Source organism: Aedes albopictus, chromosome 1 (genome assembly GCF_035046485.1).
Source record: "Aedes albopictus strain Foshan chromosome 1, AalbF5, whole genome shotgun sequence".
NCBI classification, from domain to species: Eukaryota; Metazoa; Arthropoda; class Insecta; order Diptera; family Culicidae; genus Aedes; species Aedes albopictus.
This window is the reverse complement of record NC_085136.1, coordinates 3,529,224-3,543,730: the sequence shown is the minus strand read 5'-3', so window position 1 is coordinate 3,543,730 and position 14,507 is coordinate 3,529,224. Positions and strand designations below refer to the sequence as shown.

At 38.0% G+C, this 14,507-nt stretch overlaps 1 pseudogene; it reads right to left on the bottom strand.

The window, feature by feature from the left end:
• Window positions 1–13,476, bottom strand: part of LOC109405374 (pyrokinin-1 receptor-like) — a 75,375-nt pseudogene extending 61,899 nt beyond the window's left edge.
• Window positions 13,477–14,507: the final 1,031 nt, after the last annotated feature.

The following is a 14,507-nucleotide window of genomic DNA, read 5'->3' as shown; positions in this document are numbered from 1 at the left end:
TTGGCTAAACTATAATACGATTGAATTAATGTTATGATATAATGCTTGTGGTTACTTGGGATACTCGTATAGGTTCATGCATCTATGTTCTATCTTCGCCATATATTCAATAACTGTCCAAGTGTACCACTTCTACATGCACAACCAGTCTTAACCCTCCTTTGGCATTAGGGTCATTTTGTGACCCAAACCGTACATAACGCCAGCGAGCTGTTCCCAACGTAAAGGAAGGGTAAATGTATTGGAGCCCTTCTCAAACTGCCTGAAACACTTACGAAACATTTTAAAACGCCTCTGAAAGCACCTAAGCGCATGTTAAGCCCCAAAAATCCCTCTGAAATCTCCATGAACGTCCTGAAACGTCTAGAAACGCATTAAAACTTTCCCTTGTGGATCATTTGAGAGCCTACGTGCCCTCTAAATCTCCTTTTAGACAGCTTGAAACTCCATGAAATACCCAACAGATTGAAACGCCTTGTCACGCATTGAAAGACCTCTGAAAGCCCCCGAAAACACACCTGACGTTCAGGCCATGGTGCCAAAACTAGGCATGCAACGGACGGTTCTATCCTCCTAATTTTTCATATCATATTTGACGAACATGTAATAATGGAAGTGGGGATTTGTTTATTTAGTTCAACATCAAATCCTTAATATTCCAATCCATCTCCTTGGAGTTTCTTCGGGAGTTCCTACAGGAGTTCCTCTGGGAGTTCTTCCAGGGGTTCCTCCGAGAGAGTATTTCTTCCGAAAATTGCTTCAGGAAGTTCCTCTAGGAATTCCTCCGGAAATTCCCCTAGGAATTCCTCCGGAAATTCTCCTAGGAATTCCTCCAGAATTCCTTCAGAAATTCCTTCAAGATTTCCTCCAAAAATTGCTTCAAGATTTCCTCCGAAAATTCCTTCCGGATTTCCTCCGAAAATTCCTACAGGGTTTCCTCCGAAAATTCTTTACGGATTTCCTCCGAAAATTCCTTCAAGATTTCCTCCAAAAATTGCTTCAGGATTTCCTCCGAAAGTTCCTTCCGGATTTCCTCCGAAAATTCTTTCAAGATTTCCTCCGGCAATTCCTTCAGGATTTCCTCCGGAAATTCCTCCAGGAATTCCTCCGGAGGTTCCTCCAGGTGTTTCTCCAGAAGTTCCTCAAGGAGATCCTTCAAAAGTTTCTCCCGGAAACTATCGGAGGAACATCTTGAAACAATTCCCGGAGGGACTCTTACAGGTACTCCTTGAAGAACTTCTGGCAGAAATTCTTAAGGCAATTCCCGGAGAAACTCCCACAGGAATTTCCAGGGAGAATTCCTGGAGGAGTTCTCGATGGAATTCCTGGAGGAATTTTCGAATGAAATGGAGGAAACTTTGGACGAATTCCCGGAAGATTTTCTGAAGGAACTCCCATAAAGAAAATCCGCTGGAGCTCCTGGAGAAATTTGTGGAGGAATTTCCCGAGGATTTCATGCCGGAACTTCCTGGGAAAATTCCTGCAGGAAGTTCTGGAGAAAATCCTAAAGGAACTCCTGGTAGGTTTCCTGAAGGAAATCCTGGAGGAACTCCCTGAGGAGTTCTCGGTGATACTCAAAGAGGAATTCCTGGAGGAACTTACTGGGAGAATTCCGGAAGAAAATTCTGAAGGAACTCCCGGAGGAATTTTCTTCCTTAAAAGCGGTTGAGGAATTTCCTGGGAGAATTCCTGGAGGAATTCCTAGAGATTTTCCGGAAGGAACTCTCGAAGGAATTCCCGTAGAAACTAGTGCAGGTTTTTTTTTTTGAGGAACTCGCAAAGAAACATCAGGGGGAACTTCCTGGGAATATTCCTGAAAAAAGAAACTTAAAGGAACTCCCGCAGGAATTCTCGGAGAAGCTCCAGAAGGAATTCGTGGCGGAATTTCTGGAGAAATTCTTTAGGGGATACCTGCAAGTATACCTGTTTGAATTTTCGGAAGAAACTTCTGGAGGAACCTCCGAACTTTTCGGAGGTAACTTGTGTAAGAGCGCTCGGAAGCATTTTACGCGGAATCACCCGAAACGAATTTCTGGGAAATTCTCTGTAATTGCTGGAGGAACCCCCACAACATCCAGGAAGCATGCCTAAAAGGAACTCTTGGAGGAATCCCTATAGGGAATTCCTATGAGATTTTTCGGAGGAAACTCCTAGAAAAGTCCTCGGAATGAGTTTTTGGTAAACTCGCTGATTTGAAATATTGGAAGAACATCCTACAGAAGGAATCTTCTGGATGAACTCCGGAGGAAAATAATTTGGAGAGTTTGCGGAATTCCTTGAGGAATCTACGGTACACTGAACGAAAACCCCCGCCGTGCAAAGAATGATTCTTCATTCAATACGATACAAATCCGTAAAATCGAAAATTTGAATGATTACAGAACAGGATGAATTTACTGCATCCGACTATATGATAATCATCCTGTTATAAAATTATTGTTGGCACAAATTATAAATGATTTTCTGGTCAGGGTTTGTTGTAATTGATTACACTGGTCGACAGTAGATCACGCACTTTGACCACTTGATCCATTTCCGAAGGATTTTGGCCCGCTGATTCCGAATCTGACTTCGGAATTGCTGTAACACGTACAGTTTTTGAGAAAAATAGGGTTTTATTCACAAAATTTCATATTTTTATAGAAAACAAAATGTCGTCTTAATATTTATAATTTTTTTATCTGCTCATCATAACCAGTATTTAAATTCAATAGATTTTGATTCACTGATTCAGAATGTGACCTATAAATTTTTGTAAAACTTATTTTTTTTGAGAAAAATTGGGTTTTATTTACAAAATTTCATATTTTTATAGAAAATATACTATTGTCTTTTTAATTTCAAGTTTTTATCTCCTCATTTTAGCCAATATTTATATTTATTAGATTTTCATCCACCGATTTGGTAACTAACCTAAAAATCTCTGTAACACGTGCAGTTTTTGAGAAAATTGGGATTTTATTTACAAAATTTCATATTTCCAAAGAAAATAAAATATTGTCTTTATAATTTTAAAGTTTTTATCCACTCATCTTAATTCATATTTTATATTTAAAAGATTCTATTTCACTTATTCGTATTCTTACCTATGAATTTCTGTAACACGTAAAATTTATGAGAAAAATATTTTATTCACAAAATTTCATATTTTCATGGAAAAACTATTGTCTTTATAATTTTATTTTTTTTTATCTGCTCATCTTAACAAATATTTATGTTTAATGGATTTACATATACTGATTCGAAATCTGACCCAAGAATTTCTGTAACACGTGCAATTTTTAAGAAAAATAATTGTTGGCGTAGGTAAAAGGAAAACACAGTCTGGGTAGTTGCCAAACTGGGCAGCTTCAAAGTTGCAAATATATTTCGATTAATTCAATAGCATATACAAAAAAAATGATCTACTTACATTTCTGGGTAACAACCTAATTAACCTGCGCTACAATGGGGTTTTATTTTTTCTCAAAAAATTCATGGGTTATAGAAATTCTTAGGTCAGTTTCCGAATCATTGGATCAAAATCTATTAAATATTGGTTAAGATGAGGAGATAAATTTTTAAAGACAGTATTTTCTTTTCTCTAAAAATATGAAATTTTGTGTTTTTTTTCTTAAAAGCTGTACGTGTTACAGAAATTCTTAGATCAGTATATGAAAATCTATTGAATACAAATATTGGTTAAGATGCGCAGATAAAAATATGAAAATTATGAAGACAACAGTTTTTTTTCTATGAGAATATGATTTTTTTTGTATAATTCCATTTTTCTCTAAAATTTTACGTGTTACAGAATTTCTTAGGTCAGATTCTGAATCAGAATATAAAAATCTATTAAATACAAATATTGGTTAAGATGAGCAGATAAAAATATTAAACTTATAAAGACATATGAAAATATGAAATTTTTTGAATAATCCCTACTAAAATTTTACCTGTTACGGAAATTCTTAGGCCACATTCTGAATCAGTAGATCAAAATCTTTTCAATAAAAAAATTGGTTATGATGAGCAGGTGGAAAATTGAAAATTATAAAAACAATATTTTATTTTATATGAAAATATGAAATTTGTGAATAAAACCCTATTATTCTCAAAAACTTATAAAGACATATGAAAATATGAAATTTTTTGAATAATCCCTACTAAAATTTTACCTGTTACGGAAATTCTTAGGCCACATTCTGAATCAGTAGATCAAAATCTTTTCAATAAAAAAATTGGTTATGATGAGCAGGTGGAAAATTGAAAATTATAAAAACAATATTTTATTTTATATGAAAATATGAAATTTGTGAATAAAACCCTATTATTCTCAAAAATTGTACGTGTTACAGAAATTCTTAGGTCATATTCCGAATCAGTATATGAAAATCTATTAAAACAAATATTGGTTAAGATGAGCAGATAGAAAAAAATTAAAATTATAAAGACAGTAGTTTATTTTCTATGAAAAAAATTAAATGATAAAGACAGTAGTTTATTTTATATGAAAATATGAAATTTTGTATTTAAAATTCTATTTTTCTCAAAAATTTTACGTGTTACAGAAATTTTTAGGTCAGATTGCAAATCATAATATGAAAATTTATTTAATATAAATATTGGAAAACATGGGCAAATAAAATAATAAAATTATAAATACAATAGTCTATTTTCTATGAAAATATGGAATTTGTGCATAAAACCCAATTTTCCTCAAAAAAATTATTAGGTCAGATTCTGACTCAATGGATGAATTGAATATGAATATTGGTTATAATGAGCAGATGAAAAATTTGAAATTATAAAGACAATATAAGTTTTCTCTGAAAATATGAAATTTTGTGAATAATACCCTACTTTCTTAAAAATTATACGTGTTACAGAAACTCTTAGGCCAGTTTCTGAATCAGTGGATCAAAATCTATTGAATAAAAATATTGGTTATGATGAGCAGATGGAAAATTGAAAAATATAAAAACAATATTTTATTTTATGTGAAAAACTGAAATTTGTGAATAAAACCCTATATTTCTAAAAAAATTACGTGTTACAGAAATTCATAGGTCAGATTCCGAATCATTATATGAAAATCTATTAAAACAAATATTGGTTAAGATGAGCAGAGAGAAAAAAATTAAAATTGTAAAGACAGTAGTTTATTTTCTATGAAAATATGAAATTTGTGTTTAAAACCCTATTTTCTCAAAAATTTTACGTGTTACAGAAGTTCTTAGGTCAGATTGCAAATCAGAATATGAAAATCTATTGAATATAAATATTGGTAAAGATGGGCAGATAAAAAAAATAAAATTATAAATACAATAGTCTATTTTCTATGAAAATATGGAATTTGCCAATAAAACCTAATTTTTCTCAAAAAATTTACGTATTACTAAAATTATTAGGTCAGATTCAGACTCAGTGGATCAAAATCTATTGAATATAAATATTGGTTATAATGAACAGATGAAAAATTTAAAATTTTAAAGACAATATTAAATTTTCTTTAAAAATATGAAAATTTGTGAATAAAACCCTATTTTTCTCAAAAACTGTACGTGTTACAGGAATTCTGAAGTCAGATTCGGATTCAGCGGGCCAAATTCCATTAGAAATGGAACAAATGGTCAAAGTGCGTGAAAAAAGTTTCAATTTTGTCGACTAGTGTTATCATCACAAAATCATGTGAAGCGTATTCATCTGCGTCTCAGACCGAAAATCATCCAATTTCAGGTCAACATCTGTCAGTCGTTCAAAATAAAATGGCGGAGTTGAACTTTGTGTGAATTTGTTGTCTCCGGAAGGATCTCTTAATAAAAAAAAGGTGAATTATGGAAGGTAAGAATAAATTATTTTAGTTCCTTAGTCTCTCATAGGGCTTTTCAACAAGATTTGTTTTTATTCACAGATTACTCTGAATCGCTACGCGTATACTGGATCCAGACACAATACGATCCATGGTTTTCAGTTTGGTTTTAAATTGAAATGTCCTGTGTTAATACCTAGGTTATACTGAAAAGTCAATAAATTTATAAAATCTTATCCATATTAGTTTCAATTTCCATTCAAAATTAATTTTTAATAATAACAAACCCTGTAATGAATCAAAGTCAGAAAAAAAAATAATATCATACATTTATAGACTTCTCAAAAGTTAACGAAAATCATCCTTTTTTGAGTTGACCATCGTTCGAACTGTTTTGATTTTGAAGGAGGTTCATGAAATGAAAATCATCCGAACCCTGCCTGAAAATAGGCATGGGGCTCGGATGAGGCAAAAATCATTCAATGCATGGCGGGGTTTTCGTTCAGTGTAGGCATTTCTGGATGCATTCTCAAAATTAATTCTCAACAGTGGCAATTTCTGGTTCAAAGCATAAACACACGGATAGTAATCAATGGTTCCGCTCGCGGTTAAGAACGTTGCGACCTTTCTTGATAACCGACCGTTGATTTGAAATTCTCGTATCAATTTCCTGGTCGTTTTTCTGGCGGTATGATCCTATCGGAGTGCAATCGGTCCATTTCGACGTGATACCTTCTTTCAGTTTCTTAGTTTTTGATCACCAACCGAGAAATAACCGTAATAAGAAGGAAGATCTGGTGCTATGGCCAAAGCGTCCTCGAAGCAGGCTCCTCCCATAGCATATTCCGGAGGCCACTGGTTCGTTTTACGGTTTCTAAGATGATTTTGATGTGATGATCAGAACGTCCTCGAAACAGGTTCCTCCAGGGCACATTCCGGTAGCCACGGGTTCGCCAGGGTGGCCGTTGGTCCATTTTAAGATGGTGGATATGAAAAGTCATCAAGATAGAGCCATCAAGACTTATGCCTAGTTTTGGTGGCCCTGACTGAATGCCCAGGTTCCTGCGGGGGTCATTCCGACACCCGAGACAGGACCAGTTCAGATTGGTCGGATGTCCACTACGAAACAAGCTATCAAATACTCATAATTAGCTGGATATTTTTACTGAATACAATATTATATCTAGTACAGCAATCATATTTGAAAGCGTATGCCATTGAGACGCGTGATTGATGGAGGGTTAAAAACGGATCCTGATCTTGATCTCAATACTGTCAGGTTTTTTTAACGCGGGGGATACGTACCATGTCTCAAGAAGCAAGCTTCAAACAACAGTGAATTTTATTATTCTGTTCTTGCTCACTTGTAATCAAAAAATGAGGTGCACTGGTTTTGTTTACGAAGAGAAGTCGGCCATTGTGGTGGCCATTTTGGGATTCTAACCAGTCTGTCCTTAAGACTTTCGCTGCTGCTAGAGGGATAGCAATCAGCAGTACCTACTTCGCACGTAAGAATATCCGAAACACACACCTGGTGACACTTGCTCCCAGATAGACCACGTGCTGGTCGACGGGCGACATTTTCCGGACGTTATAGATGTGAGGTCCTACAGAGGCCCGAATATTGACTCGGATCATTATCTTGTAGCTGCAAAAATTCGGGTGCGATTATCCAGCGTCACGAGTTCAAGAAACAACTGGACGATGCGTTTCAATATCCAACGCTTGTCAGCCGAAGAAGTTGCTGCACAGAACCATCAGAAGCTAGACGAGAGGATAGGAGGTACCAACAAATCTGGAGATGTCAACAGCGGTGTTAGGCCATTCGGCCGAAGGTCATTAGGCCGAATGGTCATTAGGCCGAATGGTCATTAGGCCGAATGGTTATTAGGCCGAATGGTCATTAGGCTGTTCTGTCTAGTATCATTGCTAAAATAGTTTTTGGCGCTGAATCTGCTGATATTCAATTCATAAATTTTTCCTTCTTTAAAACATAGGCTATTCTTTCTAGTTTCATTGTTAAACTAGTTTTTGGCAAAAAATGTTGGAAAAAGTAGAAACAACAGCTAACTTTCAATTCGTCCTGATGACCATTCGGCCTAATGACCATTCGGCCTAATGACCTTCGGCCTAATGGCCTTCGACCTAATGACCCAGCATCCCAACGCAATGGTTGGTTTGACGAGGACTGCCAACGAGTGACAAACGAAAAGAATGCCGCCAGAAGTCGAATGTTAGTGGCCGGTACCGGGCAGAACAGGGAGCGGTACAGGGTGGCAAGAGCAGAAGAGAAACGAATCCACCGCAGAAAAAAAAACGGCAACACGAAGAGAGTGTTATTGCTGAAGCGCAGGAAAGTATGGACAGGAACGATATGCGGAAGTTTTATGCAACTGTCAATGGCACGTGGCACAAGACTGCGCTAGTGTCCGCCATGTGCAATGACCGAGAAGGAAATTTGCTGACAGACAAAACAATGGTGGCAGCCAGGTGAAAGGAGCACTTCGAAGATTTGTTGAATGGTAGCAGCGAAGGAGCACCCAGGAACCGGATTAACATAATGGATGATGGTCAAGCAGTGGAACCACCAACACTGGATGAGGTTAAAAAGGCCCTTAAGGAGCTGAAAAACAGCAAGGCTGCTGGGAAGGACGACATCCCGGTCGAACTTCTTAAGCACGGAAGCGTGCAGCCACATCAATCAATCTAACAGATTATTATAAAGATTTGGGATGGCCTCATATGCCCAATTTACAAGAAAGGGCACAGACTGGAGTGTGCCAATTACAGAGACATAACCCTTTCAAATTCGGCGACTCTTGAGGAGTTCTTCGTCGGCGAATACCAGGTTGGTTTTCGTGATGACCGATCAACGACGGATCAAATTTTTATCCTGCGGATGATCCTAGATAAATTCGGGGATATAACTTGCAGACTCACCATCTGTTCATTGATTTAAAAGCAGCGTACGATTCAGTGAAAAGAAATGAGCTTTGGCAAATAATATCAGAACATGGTTTTCCGGCGAAACTAATTAGGCTAATACGCGCAACGCTGGATGGATCAAAATCAAGTACACTGAAGTTTTTTTACGACGTTAATGGTACCGCGTAAAAAAACCGCGTAAAAACCGCGTTATTTCAAAAACTTCGTAAAAAAAACCGCGTGTTGCTGGGATCACTGCAGCCGCGACGACGCCCATGGTAGACATTGGGGGGGCCGATGTGGCCCACAGCAGCTAATGTCAAAGTTGTCGGCCCTGGGATACAATGAAGCAGAGAGAAAAACAAAAGGATGACTTCCGCTTAGAAAGTTGAACGCGAGCTGTAATAGGTGGTGAAGAGTTCAAAAAACTTGCTAAAAATTTGTTACTACCTAGAATTTGAAAAACTAAACAGTCAAATTTGTTAAATCCCTAAATTACCATACGAAATTTGTTGCTGTTGTTCCGTATTACCGTAGCAGACAAGTCGAAATCGTAAGATTCCACTTCCCAACTTGCAAACATAACCTAACAGGAGTCTGCACTTCAGGAACGCACAGAGGAAGACGAAAGTTCCAGCGGAAAGTAATGAAATACCTCTAAACCGATTTATGTATGATCCTGAAATAATTATCAATCAGTCAAAACCTAAAAATAACTTAAATTACAGCAAAAAGCTTGACTACACCACACCAAACTGTGTTTGTCTTGTCTAAATGAAATTGGATCTCCCTCTTCGCTTCGGCTTCCGGAACACCGCGTTATTTCAAAAAAAAAAAACCTCGTAAAAAAGTCAAGTCACCTAACTATTTTGCGCGTGTTTTTGAAAAAAAAAATCGTTTTTTTACGACGGGTTTTGAAATAACGCGTTTTTTTTACGCGGTACCGCGTAAAAAAAACTTCAGTGTATTCGGATTGCGGACGAAGTGTCTACGTCGTTTGTGACCTTAGATGGATTGAAGCAGGGAGATGCTCTTTCAAATTTATTGTTCAACATTGCACTCGAAGGAGGCGTGCAGAGGAATGGCTCTATCATCACACGGTCGCACATGCTCCTCGGTTTTGCGGACGATATTGATCTCATCGGCATCGATCGTAGGGCAGTGGAGGAAGCTGATGCTCCTCTGAAGAGAGAGACAGCGAGGATAGACTTGACGATTAACTCTACCAAGACGAAGTACATGATAGCGGGTAGAGACAGAAGCAGGCCTAGGGGTGTTAGTGCTGAGGTAGTGATTGATGGCGATGTGTTTGAAGTTGTTGGAGAATTTGTTTATCTTGGAACACATGTAGCATGTGACAATGACGTTTCCCGTGAAGTGAAAAGGCGTATTGCAGCGGTGAATAGGGCCTATAACGGATTGCGTAGCCAGTTTAGGTCCCGTAACTTGCAAACACAAACAAAATTCGCTCTGTATAAGACGCTGATTCTTCCGGTTGCCCTCTACGGCCACGAAGCGTGGACGTTAAAGGAGGTACCGTCTACCCCCGTTGGTTTGAACGACACCTCATGCAAACCAACGGGGTTCATTTTTAATTTGAACGTCTAGCAACTCTGTTAGCATCGCAAAACACACTACTGGCAACCTGATTTGGTGTTTTGTTTTGGTTCTGCGTTTCGTTTCACACCGTTCCATTAGCAGAATGACGTTTGAACCATTTTTAGTTTGAACTATGTGCAGATTAGAGGGGGTCAAACTAAAAAGTGTTCAGATTACATGCGGTCAAACCAACGAGGGTAGACGGTAGACCGAAAAGCTTTTGGAGCTTTTGAGCGCAAAGTGCTGCGGACAATTCTCGGTGAGAAACAAGAAAATGGAGTGTGGCGCAGACGCATGAATCACGAGTTGTACCAAGTGTACGAAGATGTGTAGAGTAAAGTGGGGCAAAAGTTCGAGTGGGGCAAGAGTTTCTTTTGAAGTTTTTGAGCTCAATTCAAATTATTTCTTTCGGGTGTCAAGGTTGTTCGAAGCCTTTTTGAAAAAGAGTCTTTCACTTCAAAAATTATGAAAATTGATCAATATTTCCAAAAGTTATGACAAAATGTTGGTTTTTGATCAAAAAATTGTAAAATGTGATGGAATGAAATTGTAATGAAATCGAATCCGATATTTTATTTTGGGGCGTAACTAGGTGTATTTTGAGGATGCTGTAGCATGTTTAACTTTTGGCAAAAAAGATTTGGAAATCATTTTTTACACATAGTGGGGCAAAAGTTCGAGTCATGTGGCAACTTTAGGTAAAAACCTAAAATTCTGCAAAATGTCCATATGATCTCTAAAAATGATTGAATTAGTAAGAAAATTCGATCAGAGTTGAAAAAAAAGTTGTTTTATCTGAATTTGGCGGAAACTACTAATTTTTGGTGTAGTAAATTTAACCCTGATTTTGGGTAAAATCCAGATCGAACTTTAAAGTGTATTCCAGTTCCAACATCAAATATGAATTGGTTTTGGGTATTCCTATTACCAAAGTGATAAAATAGTGTGCTACGGTTAGCGAAATTCCACGAACACAAGATTCGAACTTTTGCCCCAGTGGTGGGGCAAAAGTTCGAATAAGACACACTCATACAAAAAGTATAGTAACTCAAAATTGAAAAGACATTTGGCGTAACTTTGTTCAGCAAAATTTTAGCTCATGGATGGTAGAATCACCACACGGTATTCATACATTTTTATCTGCTTCGATTTTTTGAGAATTTCTGAATTTTCAACTAGGGTCGAACTTTTGCCCCACCTTACTCTATATTGTGAAACGTATAAAATACGGCAGAATTCAGTGGGCTGGACACGTAGTGCGAATGTCGTAAGAAAGAATTGCGAAAACAATATTCAGCAGAGAACCCGGTAGAGGTAGGCGACTTCGTGAGCGGCCGCGAACTAGCTGGCTGCACGCGGTTGAAGAAGTTCTACGCAGTCTTGTTAGAGATCACGTTCACTTGAACCTTTTCGTCGATATTTGGCCTCCTTTGTGTCCAACATTCGCCACACAAGCAATCAAACTATTGTACGAAACAAAAATGTCAAACGAATGCACACCACCACGATAGCGTCTCCGGGAGACGGTTCAGCTTTTGTTATTCCTGTCTTTTTCCATAATGAGAGCTGTGTTGGCCAAATGTGTGTCATATTCAATGCAACATGCAAGAATAAACTAATATTGTGTTTCCAGTTCAAAACCGAATTAGCGACATTTTTTCTTTTACTTCCGCTGCTTTTGCCTTTTGTTATACACTATGTCGGAAGTGGGGCGATGTATAGAATACCAGGTGTACAATACAGCGCCCCACTTCCGAATTTGTGTTTAACGCAAGGCAAAAGCGGCGCAAGTAAAAGATAAAATGTCGCTAATTCGGTTTTGAACTGGAAACATAAAACTAACATTCATAATCGGAATTGGCTGCAAATCTATGCGAAAAGCTTGAATAAGACAAATGTCATTGTGTCAGACGATAATGATTTGACGCTTTCTTATGTTTATTAAACGTCGTTCCACCGCTCGTGCTGTGTGTAAGAGGTAACGGTTGCGCACGAAGGTAACAAAGCAAGCTGACACCCGGCTGCTGCAACGAAATGAAAGTAGTGAAAAGTGTCGAATGTTTACAAGTCTGGATCTACGATCCCTACTCGTTCGGGGAAACTGAAGGAACATCGTCCAAGACCGACGAAGATGGTGCTTTACTATACGCTCAGTGTTGGAGTAAAGTTAATTTATAGCCAACAAGGTAAGGTAAGCATTTGAATAAAACAAAAATATGTATTTTTAAAATGTAACAAAAACAATATTTGACATTGTAGCCCAACATTCATTCAAGCTTGCTATTGGCCATTTGTTGGGCAGACTGGTCAACAACCTTGCCAACATCCATACCCGTATACAAACCAAAATACAAACCAACCAATAATGGTCCATGAAGCAAGTGTTGGATAATAGTAGCAGTAGATTTCCTCAAATTAGTTAAACGATATTCGTAATTACCTGTCAATAGCAGCAGCAAATCCGAAATGGCCAAGCTAAACAGGTAGTAGTTCGTAGCCGTGTGCATAGATTTGTTCTTGGAAATGACGAAGCAGGTTATAACATTCCCCAAGACCCCAATCACGAAGATGGTCGAGTATATGATGCTAATCGGTATCACAATCCACAGCGCGTCACGAACATCTTCCGGCTCGGTTGGAATTCTGTGGTTGGCGACACTTCCGTTCACATAGTAGATGCCACTCAATCCACTCGTCGCAATGCCGCCGTTTGGCAAAACCGCATCCGTCGTGGTGTGATCCGTAATGTTGTCAAAGCTTGCGGCAGCATTTGAATTGGTTGGCGATAGCGACGTGATGTTCGGCAGCAGCAAATTGAGCTCGATGCTGGTGTAGGTGAAACGTTCGTAGTACAGACGAGCTTCTCGTACCATTTTAATGCTTTGCACTTTTCGGGATTACAGTACATTCCTTTCCTGGTACTCCACTTGGGTGTTTCAAACACTGCGGTCACAAAACAACACTTTCTGTCATCTGGTTCTGAATTGCTTCATCCGATTCTTCAATTAGTATGCATAGCATTGCTGGTGAGTCCTATACGTGTTTGATTGAGCCAAGAGTAAAACTGTGCATTCTGATTGGCGTTGGTTTCATTTCACTTATTGAAGAATTCCACCCAATTTACATGTGCTGGTCAGCGTGTCCCTTATGAACAATATCAATTTTAATTGCTGCGAAAGGTTCCCTATGAGAGTGGATTTATCCCAAACTTATACCTTCCATGATATGCACACTGACTTATGTACTTCATTCACTTTTCAAACCAAGTTTCAAACCCAACATCTAATAATTTAATCCAATTTTACAACGATTCAAAAACACCAAATGGAGCAAAGCTACGAAATGAATCCTTAATTTTGATGAGATGTAAATTTCCGCCGGATTAAAAATGCCAAAGAAATTAAAAAAAGGAAAAGAAAAGAGAGGATTTTGGTCGCGGTGAATATGTAATACAAATGTATAAAAGCGAAGCCACGAAGAAGTTTGCCGGTTTCGGTCCAGCAAACCTCCACACTCAAGTATGGAATCTGATCGACCGGCTAAAGCTAAACCATCGCCGGTCGGTCGGTAAAGTTTCTTGTCTTCGTGGCCGTGGATTTGTTTTGCTCCCTTTTCGAAGCACTATTGGAATTGATTTTTTTTACCGCAGGGCTCACTACAGTGTTTTAGATGCGCCTTTCGCGTAGTGGTGGCCTTTCATCGGACGGGGTGTTATTGACGTATTGCGTCAAGTGTTGTTAAGACTTTTGGATTTGATTGGGCTGCGTGGCTTGGCTTGGAAGAGCTAAATGAGACCATGCTGAGCACAAATAGAGCCTCATTGCGTTCAATTTTCATTATCCCCTGTAAATCTTGCCGAGTTGGGGCCTATTTCTTGCCGTAGCAACATCGACAGGGCAAAGTGGTAGTTGATTATCCAATGAAATTCGATAGATCTAAATTTTGCAGCAACTCATATTGAGTTGCTAGTTTCTTTCACTATAAAAATAGGATGTTAAATCACATAATCTGCCTGGTGGATCTTAAAAACAAAATCCGCAGGAATTTCTTAAAAACTTCTAGATGGAATTTTCGATTACTTAGAAACAAAAATCCTGGAAGTCTTTCTTTGCCGTGTGCAGCATAGTGGTCCCATGTTCTATGGAAGTCTCTGTAGACGGGGAAATCTTTGAAGAAATTTCTGACTTTATTT